Below are 22,704 nucleotides of genomic sequence, written 5' to 3'. Positions count from 1 at the left end.
TGGGAATCTGTCCATGGGAGTAAGGTGGGGGTTCGTTCTCCCTCTTCCTCATGGGAATCTGTCCATGGGAGTAAGGTGGGGGTTCGTTCTCCCTCTTCCTCATGGGAATCTGTCCATGGGAGTAAGGTGGGGGTTCGTTCTCCCTCTTCCTCATGGGAATCTGTCCATGGGAGTAAGGTGGGGGTTCGTTCTCCCTCTTCCTCATGGGAATCTGTCCATGGGAGTAAGGTGGGGGTTCGTTCTCCCTTTTCCTCATGGGAATCTGTCCATGGGAGTAAGGTGGGGGTTCGTTCTCCCTCTTCCTCATGGGAATCTGTCCATGGGAGTAAGGTGGGGGTTCGTTCTCCCTTTTCCTCATGGGAATCTGTCCATGGGAGTAAGGTGGGGGTTCGTTCTCCCTTTTCCTCATGGGAATCTGTCCATGGGAGTAAGGTGGGGGTTCGTTCTCCCTCTTCCTCATGGGAATCTGTCCATGGGAGTAAGGTGGGGGTTCGTTCTCCCTCTTCCTCATGGGAATCTGTCCATGGGAGTAAGGTGGGGGTTCGTTCTCCCTCTTCCTCATGGGAATCTGTCCATGGGAGTAAGGTGGGGGTTCGTTCTCCCTCTTCCTCATAGGAATCTGTCCATGGGAGTAAGGTGGGGGAATCTGTCCATGGGAGTAAGGTGGGGGAATCTGTCCATGGGAGAAAGGTGGGGGTTCGTTCTCCCTTTTCCTCATGGGAATCTGTCCATGGGAGTAAGGTGGGGGTTCGTTCTCCCTCTTCCTCATGGGAATCTGTCCATGGGAGTAAGGTGGGGGTTCGTTCTCCCTTTTCCTCATGGGAATCTGTCCATGGGAGTAAGGTGGGGGTTCGTTCTCCCTTTTCCTCATGGGAATCTGTCCATGGGAGTAAGGTGGGGGTTCGTTCTCCCTTTTCCTCATGGGAATCTGTCCATGGGAGTAAGGTGGGGGTTTGTTCTCCCTCTTCCTCATGGGAATCTGTCCATGGGAGTAAGGTGGGGGTTTGTTCTCCCTCTTCCTCATGGGAATCTGTCCATGGGAGTAGGGTGGGGGTTTGTTCTCCCTCTTCCTCATGGGAATCTGTCCATGGGAGTAAGGTGGGGGTTCGTTCTCCCTTTTCCTCATGGGAATCTGTCCATGGGAGTAAGGTGGGGGTTCGTTCTCTCTCTTCGTCATGGGAATCTGTCCATGGGAGTAAGGTGGGGGTTCGTTCTCCCTTTTCCTCATGGGAATCTGTCCATGGGAGTAAGGTGGGGGTTCGTTCTCCCTCTTCCTCATGGGAATCTGTCCATGGGAGTAAGGTGGGGGTTCGTTCTCCCTCTTCCTCATGGGAATCTGTCCATGGGAGTAAGGTGGGGGTTCGTTCTCCCTCTTCCTCATGGGAATCTGTCCATGGGAGTAAGGTGGGGGTTCGTTCTCCCTCTTCCTCATGGGAATCTGTCCATGGGAGTAAGGTGGGGGCTCGTTCTCCCTCTTCCTCATGGGAATCTGTCCATGGGAGTAAGGTGGGGGTTCGTTCTCCCTTTTCCTCATGGGAATCTGTCCTTGGGAGTAAGGTGGGGGTTCGTTCTCCCTTTTCCTCATGGGAATCTGTTTATGGGAGTAAGGTGGGGGTTCGTTCTCCCTCTTCCTCATGGGAATCTGTCCATGGGAGTAAGGTGGGGGTTCGTTCTCCCTTTTCCTCATGGGAATCTGTCCATGGGAGTAAGGTGGGGGTTCGTTCTCCCTTTTCCTCATGGGATTCTGTCCATGGGAGTAAGGTGGGGGTTCGTTCTCCCTCTTCCTAATGGGAATCTGTCCATGGGAGTAAGGTGGGGGTTCGTTCTCCCTTTTCCTCATGGGAATCTGTCCATGGGAGTAAGGTGGGGGTTCGTTCTCCCTTTTCCTCATGGGAATCTGTCCATGGGAGTAAGGTGGGGGTTCGTTCTCCCTCTTCCTCATGGGAATCTGTCCATGGGAGTAAGGTGGGGGTTCGTTCTCCCTCTTCCTCATGGGAATCTGTCCATGGGAGTAAGGTGGGGGTTCGTTCTCCCTCTTCCTCATGGGAATCTGTCCATGGGAGTAAGGTGGGGGTTCGTTCTCCCTCTTCCTCATGGGAATCTGTCCATGGGAGTAAGGTGGGGGTTCGTTCTCCCTCTTCCTCATGGGAATCTGTCCATGGGAGTAAGGTGGGGGTTCGTTCTCCCTCTTCCTTTTTTGAATCTGTCCATGGGAGTAAGGTGGGGGTTCGTTCTCCCTCTTCATCATGGGAATCTGTCCATGGGAGTAAGGTGGGGGTTCGTTCTCCCTCTTCCTCATGGGAATCAGTCCATGGGAGTAAGGTGGGGGTTCGTTCTCCCTCTTCCTCATGGGAATCTGTCCATGGGAGTAAGGTGGGGGTTCGTTCTCCCTCTTCCTCATGGGAATCTGTCCATGGGAGTAAGGTGGGGGTTCGTTCTCCCTCTTCCTCATGGGAATCTGTCCATGGGAGTAAGGTGGGGGTTCGTTCTCCCTCTTCCTCATGGGAATCTGTCCATGGGAGTAAGGTGGGTGTTCGTTCTCCCTCTTCCTCATGGGAATCTGTCCATGGGAGTAAGGTGGGGGTTCGTTCTCCCTTTTCCTCATGGGAATCTGTCCATGGGAGTAAGGTGGGGGTTCGTTCTCCCTTTTCCTCATGGGAATCTGTCCATGGGAGTAAGGTGGGTGTTCGTTCTCCCTTTTCCTCATGGGAATCTGTCCATGGGAGTAAGGTGGGGGTTCGTTCTCCCTTTTCCTCATGGGAATCTGTCCATGGGAGTAAGCTGGGGGTTCGTTCTCCCTTTTCCTCATGGGAATCTGTCCATGGGAGTAAGGTGGGTGTTCGTTCTCCCTTTTCCTCATGGGAATCTGTCCATGGGAGTAAGGTGGGGGAATCTGTCCATGGGAGTAAGGTGGGGGAATCTGTCCATGGGAGTAAGGTGGGGGAATCTGTCCATGGGAGTAAGGTGGGGGAATCTGTCCATGGGAGTGTGGTGGGGGAATCTGTCCATGGGAGTGTGGTGGGGGAATCTGTCCATGGGAGTAAGGTGGGGGAATCTGTCCAAGGGAGTAAGGTGGGGGAATCTGTCCATGGGAGTGAGGTGGGGGAATCTGTCCATGGGAGTGAGGTGGGGGAATCTGTCCATGGGAGTGAGGTGGGGGAATCTGTCCATGGGAGTGAGGTGGGGGAATCTGTCCATGGGAGTGAGGTGGGGGAATCTGTCCATGGGAGTGAGGTGGGGGAATCTGTCCATGGGAGTGAGGTGGGGGAATCTGTCCATGGGAGTGAGGTGGGGGAATCTGTCCATGGGAGTGAGGTGGGGGAATCTGTCCATGGGAGTGAGGTGGGGGAATCTGTCCATGGGAGTGAGGTGGGGGAATCTGTCCATGGGAGTGAGGTGGGGGAATCTGTCCATGGGAGTGAGGTGGGGGAATCTGTCCATGGGAGTGAGGTGGGGGAATCTGTCCATGGGAGTGAGGTGGGGGAATCTGTCCATGGGAGTGAGGTGGGGGAATCTGTCCATGGGAGTGAGGTGGGGGAATCTGTCCATGGGAGTGAGGTGGGGGAATCTGTCCATGGGAGTGAGGTGGGGGAATCTGTCCATGGGAGTGAGGTGGGGGAATCTGTCCATGGGAGTGAGGTGGGGGAATCTGTCCATGGGAGTGAGGTGGGGGAATCTGTCCATGGGAGTGAGGTGGGGGAATCTGTCCATGGGAGTGAGGTGGGGGAATCTGTCCATGGGAGTGAGGTGGGGGAATCTGTCCATGGGATTAAGGTGGGGGAATCTGTCCATGGGAGTGAGGTGGGGGAATCTGTCCATGGGAGTGAGGTGGGGGAATCTGTCCATGAGAGTGAGGTGGGGGAATCTGTCCATGGGAGTGAGGTGGGGGAATCTGTCCATGGGAGTGAGGTGGGGGAATCTGTCCATGGGAGTAAGGTGGGGGAATCTGTCCTATTCATTTTGAGGGTTATCTATACCTCAGCTTTACTTTATTCAATCCTTTTGTTTTTTGTTTTCTTATAATGTCTATTCTTTTCTTTTTATATTTATTTGCTCGCTAGTTTGTCCGATTGCTTCTTATTGCTTCGTTCCTATTTTATTCTGTCTATCTTAGTCCTAGTTCCTATTTTTCAGGGTTTTTCCAGCTCCTCTCTGTCTCTCCTAGTTATCGTAATCTGATCCTTTTTCCCCTAGGCTGCGGCCCCCTAGGGAACCAGCAGCTCTATGGTATTTTATTCTTTACTAGTGTTTCTACTGCGCTATGCTATAACTTTATATCGCGGTTGGGTGTTTTATCTTAGAATAAAATAACTTGGCTTTATTTAACTACTCTCTGTAGTTTATATTTTATTCTTTACTAGTGTTTCTACTGCGCTATGCTATAACTTTATATCGCGGTTGGGTGTTTTATCTTAGAATAAAATAACTTGGCTTTATTTAACTACTCTCTGTAGTTTATATTTTATTCTTTACTAGTGTTTCTACTGCGCTATGCTATAACTTTATATCGCGGTTGGGTGTTTTATCTTAGCTAGAATAAAATAACTTTATTTAAATCTGTAGTTTATATTTTATTCGTATGTTTTTCCTGCCTACACACTATGTGTATGCGTTTACTGCTTTTTATTGTATCCTATGTATTTCCCAGGTTTATCAGTTCAACATACTTTATTATATCAATGTTCTATTTTTACATATAGCTTTCCTTATCCGTTATCTATTGGTTTTGTCGCCTTTTCCCCAACGAGAGTTTAACCCCACTCTCCCTCCTATATCATATATCAAGCGGCTGTCACAGCGCCTCACAGTTCCTCCTATGTCCCGAAATAGCGCACACACACACACACACACTATTTCTTCTTCTTGCTCCACACTTCTGGCTCGCTTGGATATACCTCCTCAGCCTAGAGAAACTTTCACTCATCAGCCTGAAACTGAGGGTTTGTACATTAAGTGTTTAACAAATTGGCCCATAACTTCACCTAGCAACAACATAGACCTGCTGTAGGACCCATAACTTCACCTAACAACAACAACATAGACCTAGAACTATAAATCATTTAATATTTCAGGTGAAACATGGAAACTAAAATGTCTTTGTCATGACAATTCATAACCTGATCACCAGATAATTTTGTGAATAATCCCACTAGGCTACTCTGTAATGTGTTGTCATTCTAAATGTCCTGAATAAAGGAAAATAGCTCTGTGTGTTGTACAATAGCCTATCCACCAAGGAACAGTTCTCTACACATTATGAGCTAAGTATCTCCGTTACCAAACGGACTAACGAGACCCTACTGTAAATCAAGTAAACAATAACACATTATAAACATCAATTTGTTAGGGATGTTGGATCCAACATGGAGCACGGCATAACTGTCTTTACCAGGGTAATGAATGAAGAAGCACTTTGGTTAATTTTTTTATTTCACCTTTATTTAACCAGGTAGGCTAGTTGAGAACAAGTTCTCATTTACAACTGCGACCTGGCCAAGATAAAGCAAGGCAGTGCGACAAAAACACAACAACACGTGGGATAAACAAAAGTAGTCAATAACAATAGAAAAATCTATATACAGTGTGTGCAAATGGAGTAAGGAGGTAAGGCAATAAATAGGCCATAGTAGTGAAGTAATTACAATTTACAAATTAACACTGGAGTGATAGATGTGCAGATGATGATGTGTAAGAAGAAATACTGGTGTGCAAAAGGGAGAAAAAAATATAAATAAAAACAATATGGGGATATGGTAGGTAGTTGGATGGGCTATTTACAGATGGGCTATGTACAGCTGCAGTGATCGGTAAGCTGCTCAGATAGCTGATGTTTAAAGTTAGTGAGGGAAATATAAGTCTCCAGCTTCAGCAATTTTTGCAATTCGTTCCAGTCACTGGCAGCAGAGAACTGGAAGGAAAGGCGGCCAAAGGAGGTGTTGGCTTTGGGGATGACCAGTGAGATATACCTGCTGGAGCGCGTGCTATGGGTGGGGGTTGCTATGGTGACCAGTGAGCTGAGATAAGGTGGAGCTTTTACTAGCAAAGACCTATAGATGACCTGGAGCAAATGGGTCTGGCGACGAATATGTAGCGAGGGTCAGCCGACGAGAGCATACAGGTCGCAGTGGTGGGTGGTATATGGGGTTTTGGTGACAAAACGGATGGCACTGTGATAGACTGTATCCAGTTTTCTGAGTAGTGTTGGAAGCTATTTTGTAAATGACATCGCCGAAGTCGAGGATCGGTAGGATAGTCAGTTTTAGGAGGGTATGTTTGGCGGTGTGAGTGAAGGAGGCTTTGTTCCTCTGAGGAGATGGGAGAACCTTGCAGAAGGACAACCATCTCTGCAGCACTCCACCAATCAGACCTTTATGGTAGAGTGGGCCAGACAGAAGCCACTCCTCAGTAAAAAAACTGTGTTCTGCCCCTCCCAAAAGATAGAATTTGTAGATAATTGGCCCTCTTTCTGGGACTCACCCACAAACAGGACCAAGCCTGGCCTGTTGAGGAGTGACGGTCTCCATCCTAGGTGGAGGGGTGCTCTCATCTTATCTACGAACATAGACAGGGCTCTAACTCCTCTAGCTCCATAATGAAATAGGGTGCAGGCCAGGCAGCAGGCTGTTAGCCAGCCTGCTAGTTTAGTGGAGTCTGCCACTAGCACAGTCAGTGTAGTCAGCTCAGCTTTCCCCATTGAGACCGTGTCTGTGCCTCGATCTAGGTTGGGCAAAACTAAACATGGCGGTGTTCGCCTTAGCAATCTCACTGGAATAAAGACCTCCTCCATTACTGCCATTATTGAAAGAGATTGTGATACCTCACATCTCAAAATTGGGTTACTTAATGTTAGATCCCTCACTTCCAAGGCAGTTATAGTCAATGAACTAATCACTGATCATAATCTTGATGTGATTGGCCTGACTGAAACATGGCTTAAGCCTGATGAATTTACTGTGTTAAATGAGGCCTCACCCCCTGGTTACACCAGTGACCATACCCCCCGTGCATCCGGCAAAGGCGGAGGTGTTGCTAACATAAACAATGACGTTTTCGTCTTTTGAGCTTCTAGTCATGAAATCTATGCAGCCTACTCAATCACTTTTTACAGCTACTGTTTACAGGCCTCCTGGGCCATATGCAGTGTTCCTCACTGAGTTCCCTGAATTCCTATCGGATCTTGTAGTCATAGCAGATAATATTCAAATTTTTGGTGACTTTAACATTCACATGGAAAAGTCCACAGACCCACTCCAAAAGGCTTTCGGAGCCATCATCGACTCAGTGGGTTTTGTCCAACATGTCTCTGGACCTACTCACTGCCACAGTCATACTCTGGACCTAGTTTTGTCCCATGGAATAAATGTTGTGGATCTTAATGTTTTTCCTCATAATCCTGGATTATCGGACCACCATTTTATTGCGTTTGCAATTGCAACAAATAATCTGCTCAGACCCCAACCAAGGAGCATTAAAAGTCGTGCTATAAATTCTCAGACAACCCAAAGATTCCTTGATGCCCTTCCAGACTCCCTCTGCCTACCCAAGGACGTCAGAGGACAAAAATCAGTTAACCACCTAACCGAGGAACTCAATTTAACCTTGCGCAATACCCTAGATACAGTTGCACCCCTAAAAACAACTGTCATAAGAAACTAGCTCCCTGATATACAGAAAATACACGAGCTCTGAAGCAAGCTTCCAGAAAATTGGAACGGAAATGGCGCCACACCAAACTGGAAGTCTTCCGACTAGCTTGGAAAGACAGTACCATGCAGTATCGAAGAGCCCTCACTGCTGCTCGATCATCCTATTTCTCCAACTTAATTGAGGAAAATAAGAACAATCCGAAATTTCTTTTTGATACTGTCACAAAGCTAACTAAAAAGCAGCATTCGCAAATGGAGGATGGCTTTCACTTCAGCAGTAATACATTTATGAACTTCTTTGAGGAAAAGATCATGATCATTAGAAAGCAAATTACGGACTCCTCTTTAAATCTGCTTATTCCTCCAAAGCTCAGTTGTCCTTTGTCTGCACAACTCTGTCAGGACCTAGGATCAAGGGAGACACTAAAGTGTTTTAGTACTATATCTCTTGACACAATGATGAAAATAATCATGGCCTCTAAACCCTCAAGCTGCATACTGGACCCTATTCCAACTAAACTACTGAAAGAGCTGCTTCCTGTGCTTGGCCCTCCTATGTTGAACATAATAAACGGCTCTCTATCCACCGGATGTGTACCAAGCTCACTAAAAGCGGCAGTAATAAAGCCTCTCTTGAAAAAGCCTCTCTTAACCCAGAAATTATAAAAAACTAAATCGGCCTATATCGAATCTTCCATTCCTCTCAAAAATGTTAGAAAAAGCTGTTGCGCAGCAACTCACTGCCTTCCTGAAGACAAACAATGTATACGAAACGCTTCAGTCTGGTTTTAGACCCCATCATAGCACTGAGACTGCACTTGTGAAGGTGGTAAATGACCTTTTAATGACGTCAGACCGAGGCTCTGCATCTGTCCTCGTGCTCCTAGATCTTAGTGCTGCTTTTGATACCATCGATCACCACATTCTTTTGGAGAGATTGGAAACCCAAATTGGTCTACATGGACAAGTTCTGGCCTGGTTTAGATCTTATCTGTCAGAAAGATATCAGTTTGTCTCTGTGAATGGTTTGTCCTCTGACAAATCAATTGTACATTTCGGTGTTCCTCAAGGTTCCGTTTTAGGACCACTATTGTTTTCACTATATATTTTACCTCTTGGGGATGTCATTCGAAAACATAATGTTAAATTTCACTGCTATGCGGACGACACACAGCTGTACATTTCAATGAAACATGGTGAAGCCCCAAAATTGTCCTCGCTGGAAGCCTGCGTTTCAGACATAAAGAAGTGGATGGCTGCAAACTTTCTACTTTTAAACTCGGACAAAACAGAGATGCTTGTTCTAGGTCCCAAGAAACAAAGAGATCTTCTGTTGAATCTGACAATTAATCTTGATGGTTGTACAGTTGTCTCAAATAAAACTGTGAAGGACCTCGGCGTTACTCTGGACCCTGATCTCTCTTTTGACGAACATATCAAGACTGTTTCAAGGACAGCTTCTTTCCATTTATGTAACATTGCAAAAATCAGAAATGTTCTGTCCAAAAATGATGCAGAAAAATTAATCCATGCTTTTGTTACTTCTAGGTTGGACTACTGCAATGCTCTACTTTCCGGCTACCCGGATAAAGCACTAAATAAACTTCAGTTAGTGCTGAATACGGCTGCTAGAATCCTGACTAAACCCAACATTTTTATCATATTAATCCAGTGCTAGCCTCCCTACACTGGCTTCCTGTTAAGGCAAGTGCTGATTTCAATGTTTTACTGCTAACCTACAAAGCATTACATGGCTTGCTCCTACCTATCTTTCCGATTTGGTCCTTCCCTACATACCTACACGTACGCTATGGTCACAAGACGCAGGCCTCCTAATTGTCCCTAGAATTTCTAAGCAAACAGCTGGAAGCAGGGCTTTCTCCTATAGAGCTCAATTTTTATGGAATGGTCTGCCTACCCATGTGAGAGATGCAGACTCGGTCTCAACCTTTAAGTCTTTACTGAAGACTCATCTCTTCAGTAGGTCCTATGATTGAGTGTAGTCTGGCCCAGGAGTGTGAAGGTGAACGGAAAGGCTCTGGAGCAACGAACCGCCCTTGCTGTCTCTGCCTGGCCGGTTCCCCTCTCTCCACTGGGATTCTCTGCCTCTATCCCTATTACAGGGGCTGAGTCACTGGCTTACTGGTTTTCTTCCATGCAGTCCCTAGGAGGGGTGTGTCACTTGAGTGGGTTGAGTCACTGACGTGGTCTTCCTGTCTGGGTTGGCGCCCCCCCTTGGGTTGTGCCGTGGAGGAGATCTTTGTGGGCTATACTTGGCCTTGTCTCAGGATGGTAAGTTGGTGGGTGAAGATATCCCTCTAGTGGTGTGGGGGCTGTGCTTTGGCAAAGTGGGTGGGGTTATATACTGCCTGTTTGGCCCTGTCCGGGGGTATCATCGGATGGGGCCTCAGTGTCTCCTGACCCCTCCTGTCTCAGCCTCCAGTATTTGTGCTGCAGTAGTTTATGTGTCGAGGGGGTAGGGTCAGTCTGTTATATCTGGAGTATTTCTTCTGTCTTATCTGGTGTCCTGTGTGAATTTAAGTATGCTCTCTCTAATTCTCTCTTTCTCTCTCGGAGGACCTGAGCCCTAGGACCATGCCTCAGGACTACCTGGCATGATGACTCCTTGCTGTCCCCAGTCCACCTGGCCGTGCTGCTGCTCCAGTTTCAACTGTTCTGCCTGCGGCTATGGAACTCTGACCTGTTCACCGGACGTGCTACCTGTCCCAGACCTGCTGATTTCAACTCTCTAGAGATAGCAGAAGCGGTAGAGATACTCTGAATGATCGGCTATGAAAAGCCAACTGACATTTACTCCTGAGGTGCTGACTTGTTGCACCGTCGACAACTACTATGATTATTATTATTTGACCCTGCTGGTCATTTATGAACATTTGAACATCTTGGCCATGTTCTGTTGTAATCTCCACCCGGCACAGCCAGCAGAGGACTGACCACCCCTCATAGCCTGGTTCCTCTCTAGGTTTCTTCCTAGGTTCTGGCCTTTCTACTGAGTTTTTCCTAGCCACTGTGCTTCTACACCTGCATTGCTTGCTGTTTGGGGTTTTAGGCTGGGTTTCTGTACAGCACTTTGAGATATCAGCTGATGTAAGAAGGGCTATATAAATAGATTTGATTTGATAAATTGGTTGAGAACTTGTTGGAGGCTATTTTGTTGCAAATCCCATCTATGTTTAAAACCTGTTTTCTCAACAGGATGTTTCTGATCTGCCAATGGCCTGGGGGAATGAGAATGGCCAAGACCATTGTGTAAAAGGGGAGGAGTTGTGGTTTGTATGACTAACAATGTAGGCAGAGGAAGGTTGAGACCGGATTGTCATAGGTAACAGTAATGCCTCTGGCTCGGATGTACATGCATGGACGTGTGCATCGTACCCCCTGGTTTAGCACCTCATGAAATACTCACAGGAAGACCCATGGGAATCCTAAACACCCCGTTCCCACAGAACAGTTTGACACTGACGGGTTGCGAGGATCAAATGGTAAGCTACTGTGCTGCACTCAACAATGTTCTGAAGTCTATTTTCCCCAGGATAAAAGTGGCTTTGCCTGAACCAAAAGGAGGACAGCTCCACAAATTGCAGCCAGGAGATTGAGTGATCAACAAAGACCACCGCAGAAAGAATTGGCACCAACAGCGCTGGACTGGTCCATTCCAGGTGCTCCTGATGGTTGCAGAGCGGTTGACGTGGGTTCACGCAAGCCACTGCAGGAAAGTGCCCCACAACCCAGACGAAGATGCACCAGCCGATGAATCGTCATATGTGACCCCAGTGGCCATAGAAAGACCAGGACCGGACTCTATGCATCATTTCTTTTGCTTTCGTGGTCAGTCTTTTCATTGTTAGCTGTTGTCTGGGCCCTTGGACAAGTGACAACAATACAACTGAAGTATACAACACCAGCATAGTCCCACGGTGGGACTTAAATAACAGCCGCTCCAGCTCAAGCCAATGGCTCAGGACGGGAGTCCAGCTAATAATAGCTGCCCCGTTGTTTAACCTCTATGGGCTAGGTGGGACGCTAGCGTCCCCCCCGTGGTGCACTCCATCAACAGCAGGTGCATTTCAAGAGCGGCAAATTTGAATCCAAATAAATGTCCAAATTCAAATTTTTCAAACATACAACTATTTTACACCCTTTGAAAGATAAACATCTCCTGAATCTAACCACGTTTTACGATTTCAAAAAGGTTTTACGGCGAAAGCATAAATTTAGAGTATGTTAGGACAGTACATTTACAAGAGTTGTGTGTAATGTTTTGTCAATTCAAAGACAGGGTCACCAAAACCATAAAACCAGCTAAAATGATGCACTAACCTTTTACAATCTCCATCAGATGACGCTCCTAGGACATTATGTTAAACAATGCATGCATTTTTAGTTCTATCAAGTTCATATTTATATCCAAAAACAGCGTTTTACTATGGCATTGATGTTGAGGAAATCGTTTCCCTCCAATAACCGGCAGTCAAGTCAACACCACAAATTAAATAATTAAAATTAGAAAACATTGGTAAAATATTATATTGTCATTTAAAGAATTATAGATTTACATCTCTTGAACGCAATCAACTTGCCAGATTTAAAAATAACCTTACTGGGAAATCACACTTTGCAATAATCTGAGCACTGCGCCCAGAAAAATACGCGTTGCGATACAGACTAGACGTCATGTTGGGGAGATCTAAAATCGAAAATACTATGTAAATAATCCATTACCTTTGATTCTCTTCATCAGATGTCACTTCCAGGTATCACAGGTCCATAACGAATGTAGTTTTGTTCAAAAAAGCTCATCATTTATGTCCAAAAATCTCCGTCTTGTTAGCACATGATCTAAGCCAGCCGGACTTCTCGTCATGAACGAGGGGAAAAAATATATTTACGTTCGTTCAAACATGTCAAACGTTGTATAGCATAAATCATTAGGGCCTTTTTTAACCAGAACATGAATAATATTCAAGGTGGACGAATGCATACTCTTTTATAACGTATTGGAACGAGGGTACCCAACATGAACTCGCGCGCCAGGTGTCTAATGGGCCATCATCGTTCCATGGCTCTTGTTCGGTCAGATCTCCCTCCAGAAGACTCAAAACACTTTGTAAACGCTGGTGACATCTAGTGGAAGCAATAGGAAGTGCCAAAATATTCCTCAGCCCCTGTGTTTTTCAATGGGATAGGTTTAAAGGTAATACAACACATCAGGTATCCATTTCCTGTCAGAAAATGTCTCAGGGTTTTGCCTGCCAAATGAGTTCTGTTATACTCACAGACACCATTCAAACAGTTTTAGAAACTTTAGAGTGTTTTCTATCCATATATAATAAGTATATGCATATTCTAGTTACTGGGTAGGATTAGTAACCAGATTAAATCGGGTACATTTTTTTTATCCAGCCGTGCAAATACTGCCCCCTAGCCCTAACAGGTTAAGAAGACAGAGATGGATGCAGCGGCTTGATGATTGTCCTCTTTGTACATATGAAGAGTGTACTTCTGTAGAACTGTTTCATTGTTTAATAACCTCTTGGGGCTATGTGGGACGCTATGTGGTACTGTATGTGGATGATCAGGGCTTTATTCAGAAAAAGTTTCTTGGGCTACTTTGATTTGCCAAGTGGGCGAGATGTGAATTCCGTGTTTAATTTCATGGACAAACTTGTTGTTCAAACCTACGATGGCTCACCTTCAAGGGAACGTATCTGCTATTTGTATTTCCAGCTAAGTCCCCTCCTGTTCCATGGTTTAACAAGCGATGACCACTCTACTTCCATTGTCAACTAACTCCTCACATGAACTGGAAGCCACGTCTCATGTGGCCCACTCAACCACTGGCACATTGAATGTTTCCTCTCCAAGCACGGTGAGGGAACCCCTGTTAATTTTCTCTCATTACTTTATGTAGAGTCAATCACAAACACAATCACATTATTACACATCTATGATTTGACTCCTTGCTTGGACTAACTCATTCTTAGCTCTTTTGTCTCACTGTGTAGTGTTTTTGTGTTGTCTTCCCAGTCAAACCCTGCCCTGCACTGGTCAAGCCTCTGAACACCTCAACTCATGCCTCATACCCTCATTCAATCACTGCTGTGATCCCTTCCCAAAATGGTGTAAGTAGCCCTCTCATTCCTATTCCCCATAATATTGTACTATAAGTGTCTTTATTAAATGCTTTAGGTTAAAATAATTACTCTTTGACGATTTTTGAAACACATTTTTGACATCTCTGTGCGTTCTGCTCCTATACTGTGGGTCTCCCATCCTCCTCAACAACAGACATGTCTAATAACGTGTAATACAATTCATCATTAATAATTCTGCAAGTTTTCTGTTTTCAGAAGCCTGATTCTACTCACTGTGGTAGTGTGGAAGTGTTGAGCTGTATTATTTGGCCTGTGGTCCTGTTGTCCCCAGTCCCAGTGGTGAAGATAATGTCTTAATTGAGCTTCTTGTCTGTGACTGAGATACGTAATCTGCACATTTACTAAAACGTCAGCTCTCATCTCTCCCAATGTTCTCAATGTCAAACAATGAAGGCCGGGTAGTTTTTTTTCATGATTGCAACCCAGGTCATTTTAGTCGGCTGGACCTCGCTACATATTCGTCGCCAGACCCACTGGCTCCAGGTCATCTACAAGTCTATGCTAGGTAAAGCTCTGCCTTATCTCAGCTCACTGGTCACGATAACAACACACACTCGTAGCAAGCGCTCCAGCAGGTACATCTCACTGGTCATCCCCAAAGCCAACACCTCCTTTGGCCGCCTCTCCTTCCAGTTCTCTGCTGCCAATGACTGGAATGAATTGCAAAAATCGCTGAAGCCGGAGACTTATTGCTCCCTCACTAACTTTAAACATCAGCTATCTGAGCAGCTAACCGATCGCTGCAGCTGTACATAGTCCATCTGTAAATAGCCCAACCAATCTACCTACCTCATCATTGTTTTTATTTACTTTGCTGCTCTTTTGCACACCAGTATCACTACTTGCACATCATCATCTGCTCATCTATCACTCCAGTGTTAATCTGCTAAATTGTGATTACTTTGCTACTATGGCCTATTTATTGCCATAAATCCTCACGCCATTTACACAACCTGTATATAGACTTTTTTTAAATTTTGTGTTGACTGTACACTTGTTTATTCTATGTAACTCTGTGTTGTTGTTTCTGTCACACTGCTTTGCTTTATTCTTGGCCAGGTCGCAGTTGTAAATGAGAACTTCTCAACTAGCAACCTTGTTAAATAAAGTTGAAATAATAAAAATAAAAATATCCTATATCATAATGAGTCAGATTACATGGAGAGGGGGGACCTGATCCTAGATCATAATGAATCAGATTACATGGAGAGGGGGGACCTGATCCTATATCATAATGAATCAGATTACATGGAGAGGGGGGGACCTGATCCTAGATCATAATGAATCAGATTACATGGAGAGGGGGGACCTGATCCTAGATCATAATGAATCAGATTACATGGAGAGGGGGGACCTGATCCTAGATTATAATGAGTCAGATTACATGGAGAGGAGGGACCTGATCCTAGATCATAATGAGTCAGATTACATGGAGAGGGGGGACCTGATCCTAGATCATAAATAATCAGATTACATGGAGAGGGGGGGACCTGATCCTAGATTATAATGAATCAGATTACATGGAGAGGGGGGACCTGATCCTAGATTATAATGAGTCAGATTACATGGAGAGGAGGGACCTGATCCTAGATCATAATGAGTCAGATTACATGGAGAGGGGGGACCTGATCCTAGATCATAAATAATCAGATTACATGGAGAGGGGGGGACCTGATCCTAGATTATAATGAGTCAGATTACATGGAGAGGGGGGACCTGATCCTAGATCATAATGAATCAGATTACATGGAAAGGGGGGGACCTGATCCTAGATTATAATGAGTCAGATTACATGGAGAGGGGGGGACCTGATCCTAGATCATAATGAATCAGATTACATGGAGAGGAGGGACCTGATCCTAGATCATAATGAATCAGATTACATGGAGAGGGGGGACCTGATCCTAGATCATAATGAATCAGATTACATGGAGAGACGGATATATATAATATAGGCTACTATTTTTTAAATATTTAATATGCCATAAACTATTGTTTTTTTAACAGTTTCATTAATTCATTGTAATTAACTTAATCATTATGACACACCCCTCTCTATTGTCATTGGTTGCACTAATTGCACTGTTTGTCAACATAACCTGGTTCAAGTATTGATGACATCACCCTGAAGAAGGCACAGTGATGCTGAAACATTGGTAAATATCCAATAAATTACTGGGAGTTTATATATGGAGTGTGGGATTCTCTTTATTTTGATAGTTTATAACTCTTATGTAGTTGCCATCTTTTTGTGTTTTTCAGGCAGCCTGGGAAAGAACTGAAAAAACTCACTAAAGAGTCAAGACAGAGACACCAGAAAGACCCAAGAAGACTTGGACGCAGCATCAGAGGACAGAGAGGGATGTTCAGAACTCACTCAGTCTGGTCAGTTGGTGAGGGTAGACTTGGAGGCTGCTTACCTGACATGGAGGAAGTCCCCCCTCCTCTCCCCTACCTTCCCTATACCCCCCTCCTCTCCCCTACCTTCCCTATACCCCCTCCTCTCCCCTACCTTCCCTATACCCCCCTCCTCTCCCCTACCTTCCCTATACCCCCTCCTCTCCCCTACCTTCCCTATACCCCCCTCCTCTCCCCTACCTTCCCTATACCCCCTCCTCTCCCCTACCTTCCCTATACCCCCCTCCTCTCCCCTACCTTCCCTATACCCCCCTCCTCTCCCCTACCTTCCCTATACCCCCTCCTCTCCCCTACCTTCCCTATACCCCCCTCCTCTCCCCTACCTTCCCTATACCCCCTCCTCCTCCCTCCCCCCTACCTTCCCTATACCCCCCTCCTCTCCCCTACCTTCCCTATACCCCCTCCTCTCCCCTACCTTCCCTATACCCCCTCCTCTCCCCTACCTTCCCTATACCCCCTCCTCTCCCCTACCTTCCCTATACCCCCTCCTCTCCCCTACCTTCCCTATACCCCCTCCTCTCCCCTACCTTCCCTATACCCCCCCCTCTCCCCTACCTTCCCTATACCCCCTCCTCTCCCCTACCTTCCCTATACCCCCCTCCTCTCCCCTACCTTCCCTATACCCCCCCTCCTCTCCCCTACCTTCCCTATACCCCCCTCCTCTCCCCTACCTTCCCTATACCCCCCTCCTCTCCCCTACCTTCCCTATACCCCCCCCTCTCCCCTACCTTCCCTATACCCCCTCCTCTCCCCTACCTTCCCTATACCCCCTCCTCTCCCCTACCTTCCCTATACCCCCTCCCCTACCTTCCCTATACCCCCCTCCTCTCCCCTACCTTCCCTATACCCCCCTCCTCTCCCCTACCTTCCCTATACCCCCCTCCTCTCCCCTACTTTCCCTATATCCTCTCCCCTACCTTCCCTATAACCCCCTCCTCTCCCCTACCTTCCCTACACCCCCCTCCTCTCCCCTACCTTCCCTATACCCCCTCCTCTCCCCTACATTCCCTATACCCCCTCCTCTCCCCTACATTCCCTATACCCCCTCCTCTCCTCTACCTTCCCTATACCCCCTCCTCTCCCCTACCTTCCCTATACCCCCTCCTCTCCCCTACCTTCCCTATACCCCCTCCTCTCCTCTACCTTCCCTATACCCCCTCCTCTCCCCTACCTTCCCTATACCCCCCCTCCTCTCCCCTACCTTCCCTATACCCCCTCCTCTCCCCTACCTTCCCTATACCCCCTCCTCTCCCCTACCTTCCCTATACCCCCTCCTCTCCCTTATACCCCCTCCTCTCCCCTACCTTCCCTATACCCCCTCCTCTCCCCTACCTTCCCTATACACCCTCCTCTCCCTTATACCCCCTCCTCTCCCCTACCTTCCCTATACCCCCTCCTCTCCCCTACCTTCCCTATACCCCCCTCCTCTCCCCTACCTTCCCTATAACCCCTCCTCTCCCCTACCTTCCCTATACCCCCTCCTCTCCCCTATCTTCCCTATACCCCCTCCTCTCCCCTACCTTCCCTATACCCCCTCCTCTCCCCTACCTTCCCTATAACCCCTCCTCTCCCCTACCTTCCCTATACCCCTCCTCTCCCCTACCTTCCCTATACCCTAATCCTCCTCCCCCCTACCTTCCCTATACCCCCTCCTCTCCCCTACCTTCCCTATACCCCCCCCTCCTCTCCCCTACCTTCCCTATACCCCCTCCTCTCCCCTACCTTCCCTATACCCTCCTCCTCTCCCCTACCTTCCCTATACCTCCCCTCCTCTCCCCTACCTTCCCTATACCCCCTCCTCTCCCCTACCTTCCCTATACCCCCTCCTCTCCCCTACCTTCCCTATACCCCCTCCTCTCCCCTACCTTCCCTATACCCCCCCTCCTCTCCCCTACCTTCCCTATACCCCCCTCCTCTCCCCTACCTTCCCTATACCCCCTCCTGTCCCCTACCTTCCCTATACCCCCTCCTCTCCTCTACCTTCCCTATACCCCCTCCTCTCCCCCACCTTCCCTATGCCCCCTCCTCTCCCCTACCTTCCCTATACCCCCTCCTCTCCCCTACCTTCCCTATACCCCCTCCTCTCCCCTACCTTCCCTATAACCCCTCCTCTCCCCTACCTTCCCTATACCCCCTCCTCTCCCCTACCTTCCCTATACCCCCCTCCTGTCCCCTACCTTCCCTATACCCCCCCCCCCCCCCCCATTATGTTGGACCATCATGTTTATTTTTTTGAATCTTGTCTTTGTTTGTGATCAGGTTAGAAGAGAATGACTCCTCAACCCAAGAGGCCCTGGAGCAGCTGTGATCAGGTTAGAAGAGAATGACTCCTCAACCCAAGAGGCCCTGGAGCAGCTGTGATCAGGTTAGAAGAGAATGACTCCTCAACCCAAGAGGCCCTGGAGCAGCTGTGAGAGAGCAGCAGTGTGGAAACATTTGGGGAAATTTAAAGAAGGTTTCCTGGTAAAGAGGATTGTCTGTTACGTAAAGGGTCAGAGCCACTGAGTGGACAAAATATTAAGGATACCTTCCTAATATTGAGGTACGCCTGGTCAGTTTGTCATGGAAAGAAAGGTGTCCTTAATGTTTTGTGTAAATTACATAATAACTATACATTTATGGATTGATTTATATAGCCTATTGTTTTCTATTTATTCAACCTGCCATCTACCCACCTGGGGACTGAGGGTTATGAGAGAACCCCCACATCACTAGCTTCTCTTTATTCAACCTGCCATCTACCCACCTGGGGACTGAGGGTTATGAGAGAACCCCCACATCACTAGCTTCTCTTTATTCAACCTGCCATCTACCCACCTGGGGACTGAGGGTTATGAGAGAACCCCCACATCACTAGCTTCTCTTTATTCAACCTGCCATCTACCCACCTGGGGACTGAGGGTTATGAGAGAACCCCCACATCACTAGCTTCTCTTTATTCAACCTGCCATCTACCCACCTGGGGACTGAGGGTTATGAGAGAACCCCCACATCACTAGCTTCTCTTTATTCAACCTGCCATCTACCCACCTGGGGACTGAGGGTTATGAGAGAACCCCCACATCACTAGCTTGCAGGTTCTGCAGCCTTGTAAAGATAAGGAGGGGATGACTGGGAGGCAGGTTGGCATTTATTGTCATGAATCTTGCCCTGGAGGCAGGTTGGTATTTATTGTCATGAATCTTACCCTGGAGGCAGGTTGGTATTTATTGTCATGAATCTTGCCCTGGAGGCAGGTTGGCATTTATTGTTATGAATCTTGTTCTGGAGGCAGGTTGGCATTTATTGTCATGAATCTTGTTCTGGAGGCAGGTTGGCATTTATTGTCATGAATCTTGCCCTGGAGGCAGGTTGGCATTTATTGGTATGAATCTTGCCCTCTAGGCAGTTCAGCAAAGTATTCACTAGCTGGCACAGGCACAAAGTAATACAATCAGATTTTAATCCTTACCTCAACCCTAACCACACTGCTAATCCTTCCCTTAAATTAAGACCATAAAACAACATTATTTTCCACAGCCAATTCTGACTTTGCAGCTGACATATCTAGAGGAAATCGCACAGTTCTGCCTCCAGGTCAAGATTCATGACAAACGTCAACATGAGACAGGGAGAAGCAATGTAAAAATCAATAACGAAATTGTTTTCACAATTAACATGCTTTTTCTTGTTTCAAGTATGTTTTATTATGAAAAGTACAATATAACCATGTATACTTGTACAACTATGGAGCGTATGTCCACATATAATTGTACAATTTGTTTTTCCAACATAAAAAGACAAGAAATGATCACATTGGTATTTTAACGGTGTTATTGTAAGAGTTTAAATGTTTAAACAGAGGATACATCTAAAACAGGATAAAACAAGTGCAGTATGTTGTGAGAATGTTACTTTAACGTCGACTCATAACGTCACACTATAACTTCATGGGAGTCTTGTGGAAAGACTAACGGTGTTATTGTAAGAGGTCATGGGTCAAGGTCCTCACAATTATAGGAAGATGCGCATGTGTGTGTGTGAGAGTGTGTCCTGTGTGTGTGTATGTGTCCTGTTTGTGTGTGTGTGTGTGTGTGTGTGTGTGTGTGTGTGTGTGTGTGTGTGTGTGTGTGTGTGTGTGTGTGTGTGTGTGTCCAGTGTGTGTGAGTCCAGTGTGTGTGTGTGTGTGTGTGTGTGTGTCCAGTGTGTGTGTGTGTGTGTGTGTGTGTGTGAGTCCAGTGTGTGTGTGTGTTTGTTTGTCTAGTGTGTGTGTGTGTGTGTGTGTGTTTGTCCAGTGTGTGTGTGTGTGTGTGTGTGTTTGTCCAGTGTGTGTGTGTGTGTGTGTGTGTTTGTTTTTGTCCAGTGTGTGTGTGTGTGTGTGTGTTTGTCCAGTGTGTGTGTGTGTGTTTGTCCAGTGTGTGTGTGTGTGTGTGTTTGTCCAGTGTGTGTGTGTGTGTGTGTTTGTCCAGTGTGTGTGTGTGTGTGTGTTTGTCCAGTGTTTGTGTGTGTGTGTCCAGTGTGTGTGTGTGTGTGTCCAGTGTGTGTGTGTGTGTGTCCAGTGTGTGTGTGTGTGTGTCCAGTGTGTGTGTGTGTGTGTCCAGTGTGTGTGTGTGTGTGTGTCCAGTGTGTGTGAGTCCAGTGTGTGTGAGTCCAGTGTGTGTGTGTGTGTGAGTCCAGTGTGTGTGTGTGTGTGTGTGTGTGTTTGTCCAGTGTGTGTGTGTGTTTGTCCAGTGTGTGTGTGTGTGTGTGTGTGTGTTTGTCCAGTTTGTGTGTGTGTTTGTCCAGTGTGTGTGTGTGTGTGTGTGTGTGTTTGTGTGTGTGTTTGTCCAGTGTGTGTGTGTGTGTGTTTGTCCAGTGTGTGTGTGTGTGTGTGTGTGTTTGTCCAGTGTGTGTGTGTGTGTGTGTGTTTGTCCAGTGTGTGTGTGTGTGTGTGTGTTTGTCCAGTGTGTGTGTGTGTGTGTGTGTGTGTTTGTCCAGTGTGTGTGTGTGTGTGTGTGTGTTTGTCCAGTGTGTGTGTGTGTGTGTGTGTTTGTCCAGTGTGTGTGTGTGTGTGTGTTTGTCCAGTGTGTGTGTGTGTGTGTGTTTGTCCAGTGTGTGTGTGTGTGTGTGTCCAGTGTGTGTGTGTGTGTCCAGTGTGTGTGTGTGTGTCCAGTGTGTGTGTGTGTGTGTCCAGTGTGTGTGTGTGTGTGTCCAGTGTGTGTGTGTGTCCAGTGTGTGTGTGTGAGTCCAGTGTGTGTGTGTGTGTGTTTGTCTAGTGTGTGTGTCCAGTGTGTGTGTGTCTGTGTGTATCCAGTGTTTGTGTGTGTGTGTGTCCAGTGTGTGTGTTTGTCCACTTTGTTTGTCCAGTGTGTGTGTGTGTGTGTGTCCAGTGTGTGTGTGTGTGTGTGTGTATTTTTGTTTGACCAGTGTGTGTGTGTGTGTGTGTGTGTCCAGTGTGTGTGTGTGTGTGTCCAGTGTGTGTGTGTGTGTGTGTGTGTGTGTGTCCAGTGTGTGTGTGTGTGTGTGTGTGTGTCCAGTGTGTGTGTGTGTATGTGTGTGAGTGTGTGTGTGTTTTCGTTTGTCCAGTGTGTGTGTGTGTGTGTAAGTGTGTGTGTCCAGTGTGTGTGTGTGTGTGTGTGTGTGTGTATGTTTTTGTCCAGTGTGTGTGTGTGTGTGTGTGTGTTTGTGTGTCCAGTGTGCGTGTGTCCAGAATGTGTTTGTGTGTGTTTGTTCAGTGTGTGTGTTGAGAGTGTGTGTGTCTATTTTGTGTCCAGTGTGTGTGTGTGTGTGTGTGTCCGGTGTGTGTGTTGAGTGTGTGTGTCCATTTTGTGTCCAGTTTGTGTGTGTTCAGTGTGTGTCCATTTTGTGTCCAGTTTGTGTGTGTTCAGTGTGTGTTCAGTGTGTGTTCAGTGTGTGTGTGTGTGTGTGTGTGTGTGTGTCCAGTGTGTGTGTGTGTGTGTGCCCAGTTTGTGTGTCCAGTGTGTGTGTGTTTGTGTGTGTGTGTTTGTGTGTGTGTCCAGTGTGTGTGTGTTTGTGTGTGTGTTTGTGTGTGTGTCCGTGTGTGTGTGTGTGTGTGTGTGTGTGTGTGTGTGTTTGTCCAGTGTGTGTGTGTGTGTGTGTGTGTGTGTGTGTGTGTGTGTGTGTGTGTGTGTGTCCAGTGTGTGTGTGTGTGTGTGTGTGTGTGTGTGTGTGTGTGTGTGTGTGTGTGTGTGTGTGTGTGTGTGTCCATTTTGTGTCCAGTTTCAGTTCAGTGTGTGTGTGTGTGTGTTCAGTGTGTGTTCAGTGTGTGTGTGTGTGTGTGTGTGTGTGTCCAGTTATTATTTCAGGGACACTGAAGAGCCAACATCCCAAACCCCAAACCCTGGATAGAGGGGCTCAGTGAATATGGAGGTGAATGTGATCAGGTGGGTCAGTGTGTCAGAGGAGGCTCTATAGAAGGACAGAGTGCCGGCTGACCAGTCCAGATACACTCCTACTCTGTGGGACCTGGAGGAGGGGACGTCTAT

At 47.0% G+C, this 22,704-nt stretch overlaps 2 long non-coding RNA genes across 2 annotated transcripts in view; one reads left to right on the top strand and one right to left on the bottom strand.

The window, feature by feature from the left end:
- The window catches only part of LOC145867298 (uncharacterized), a 680,253-nt gene that overhangs the window by 624,779 nt on the left and 32,770 nt on the right, over window positions 1–22,704 (bottom strand). The window lies entirely within an intron of this gene.
- LOC145867295 (uncharacterized) lies at window positions 13,235–14,745 on the top strand. The gene is made up of 3 exons (XR_014383293.1): window positions 13,235–13,536; window positions 13,695–13,789; window positions 14,018–14,745. It is a non-coding gene; the product is annotated as an uncharacterized LOC145867295 (long non-coding RNA).

The sequence above is a fragment of the Salmo salar genome, unplaced genomic scaffold (assembly GCF_965601325.2).
Source record: "Salmo salar unplaced genomic scaffold, fSalSal1 ptg000257l, whole genome shotgun sequence".
NCBI lineage: Eukaryota > Metazoa > Chordata > Actinopteri > Salmoniformes > Salmonidae > Salmo > Salmo salar.
This window is presented reverse-complemented; position numbering and strand designations above follow the sequence as displayed.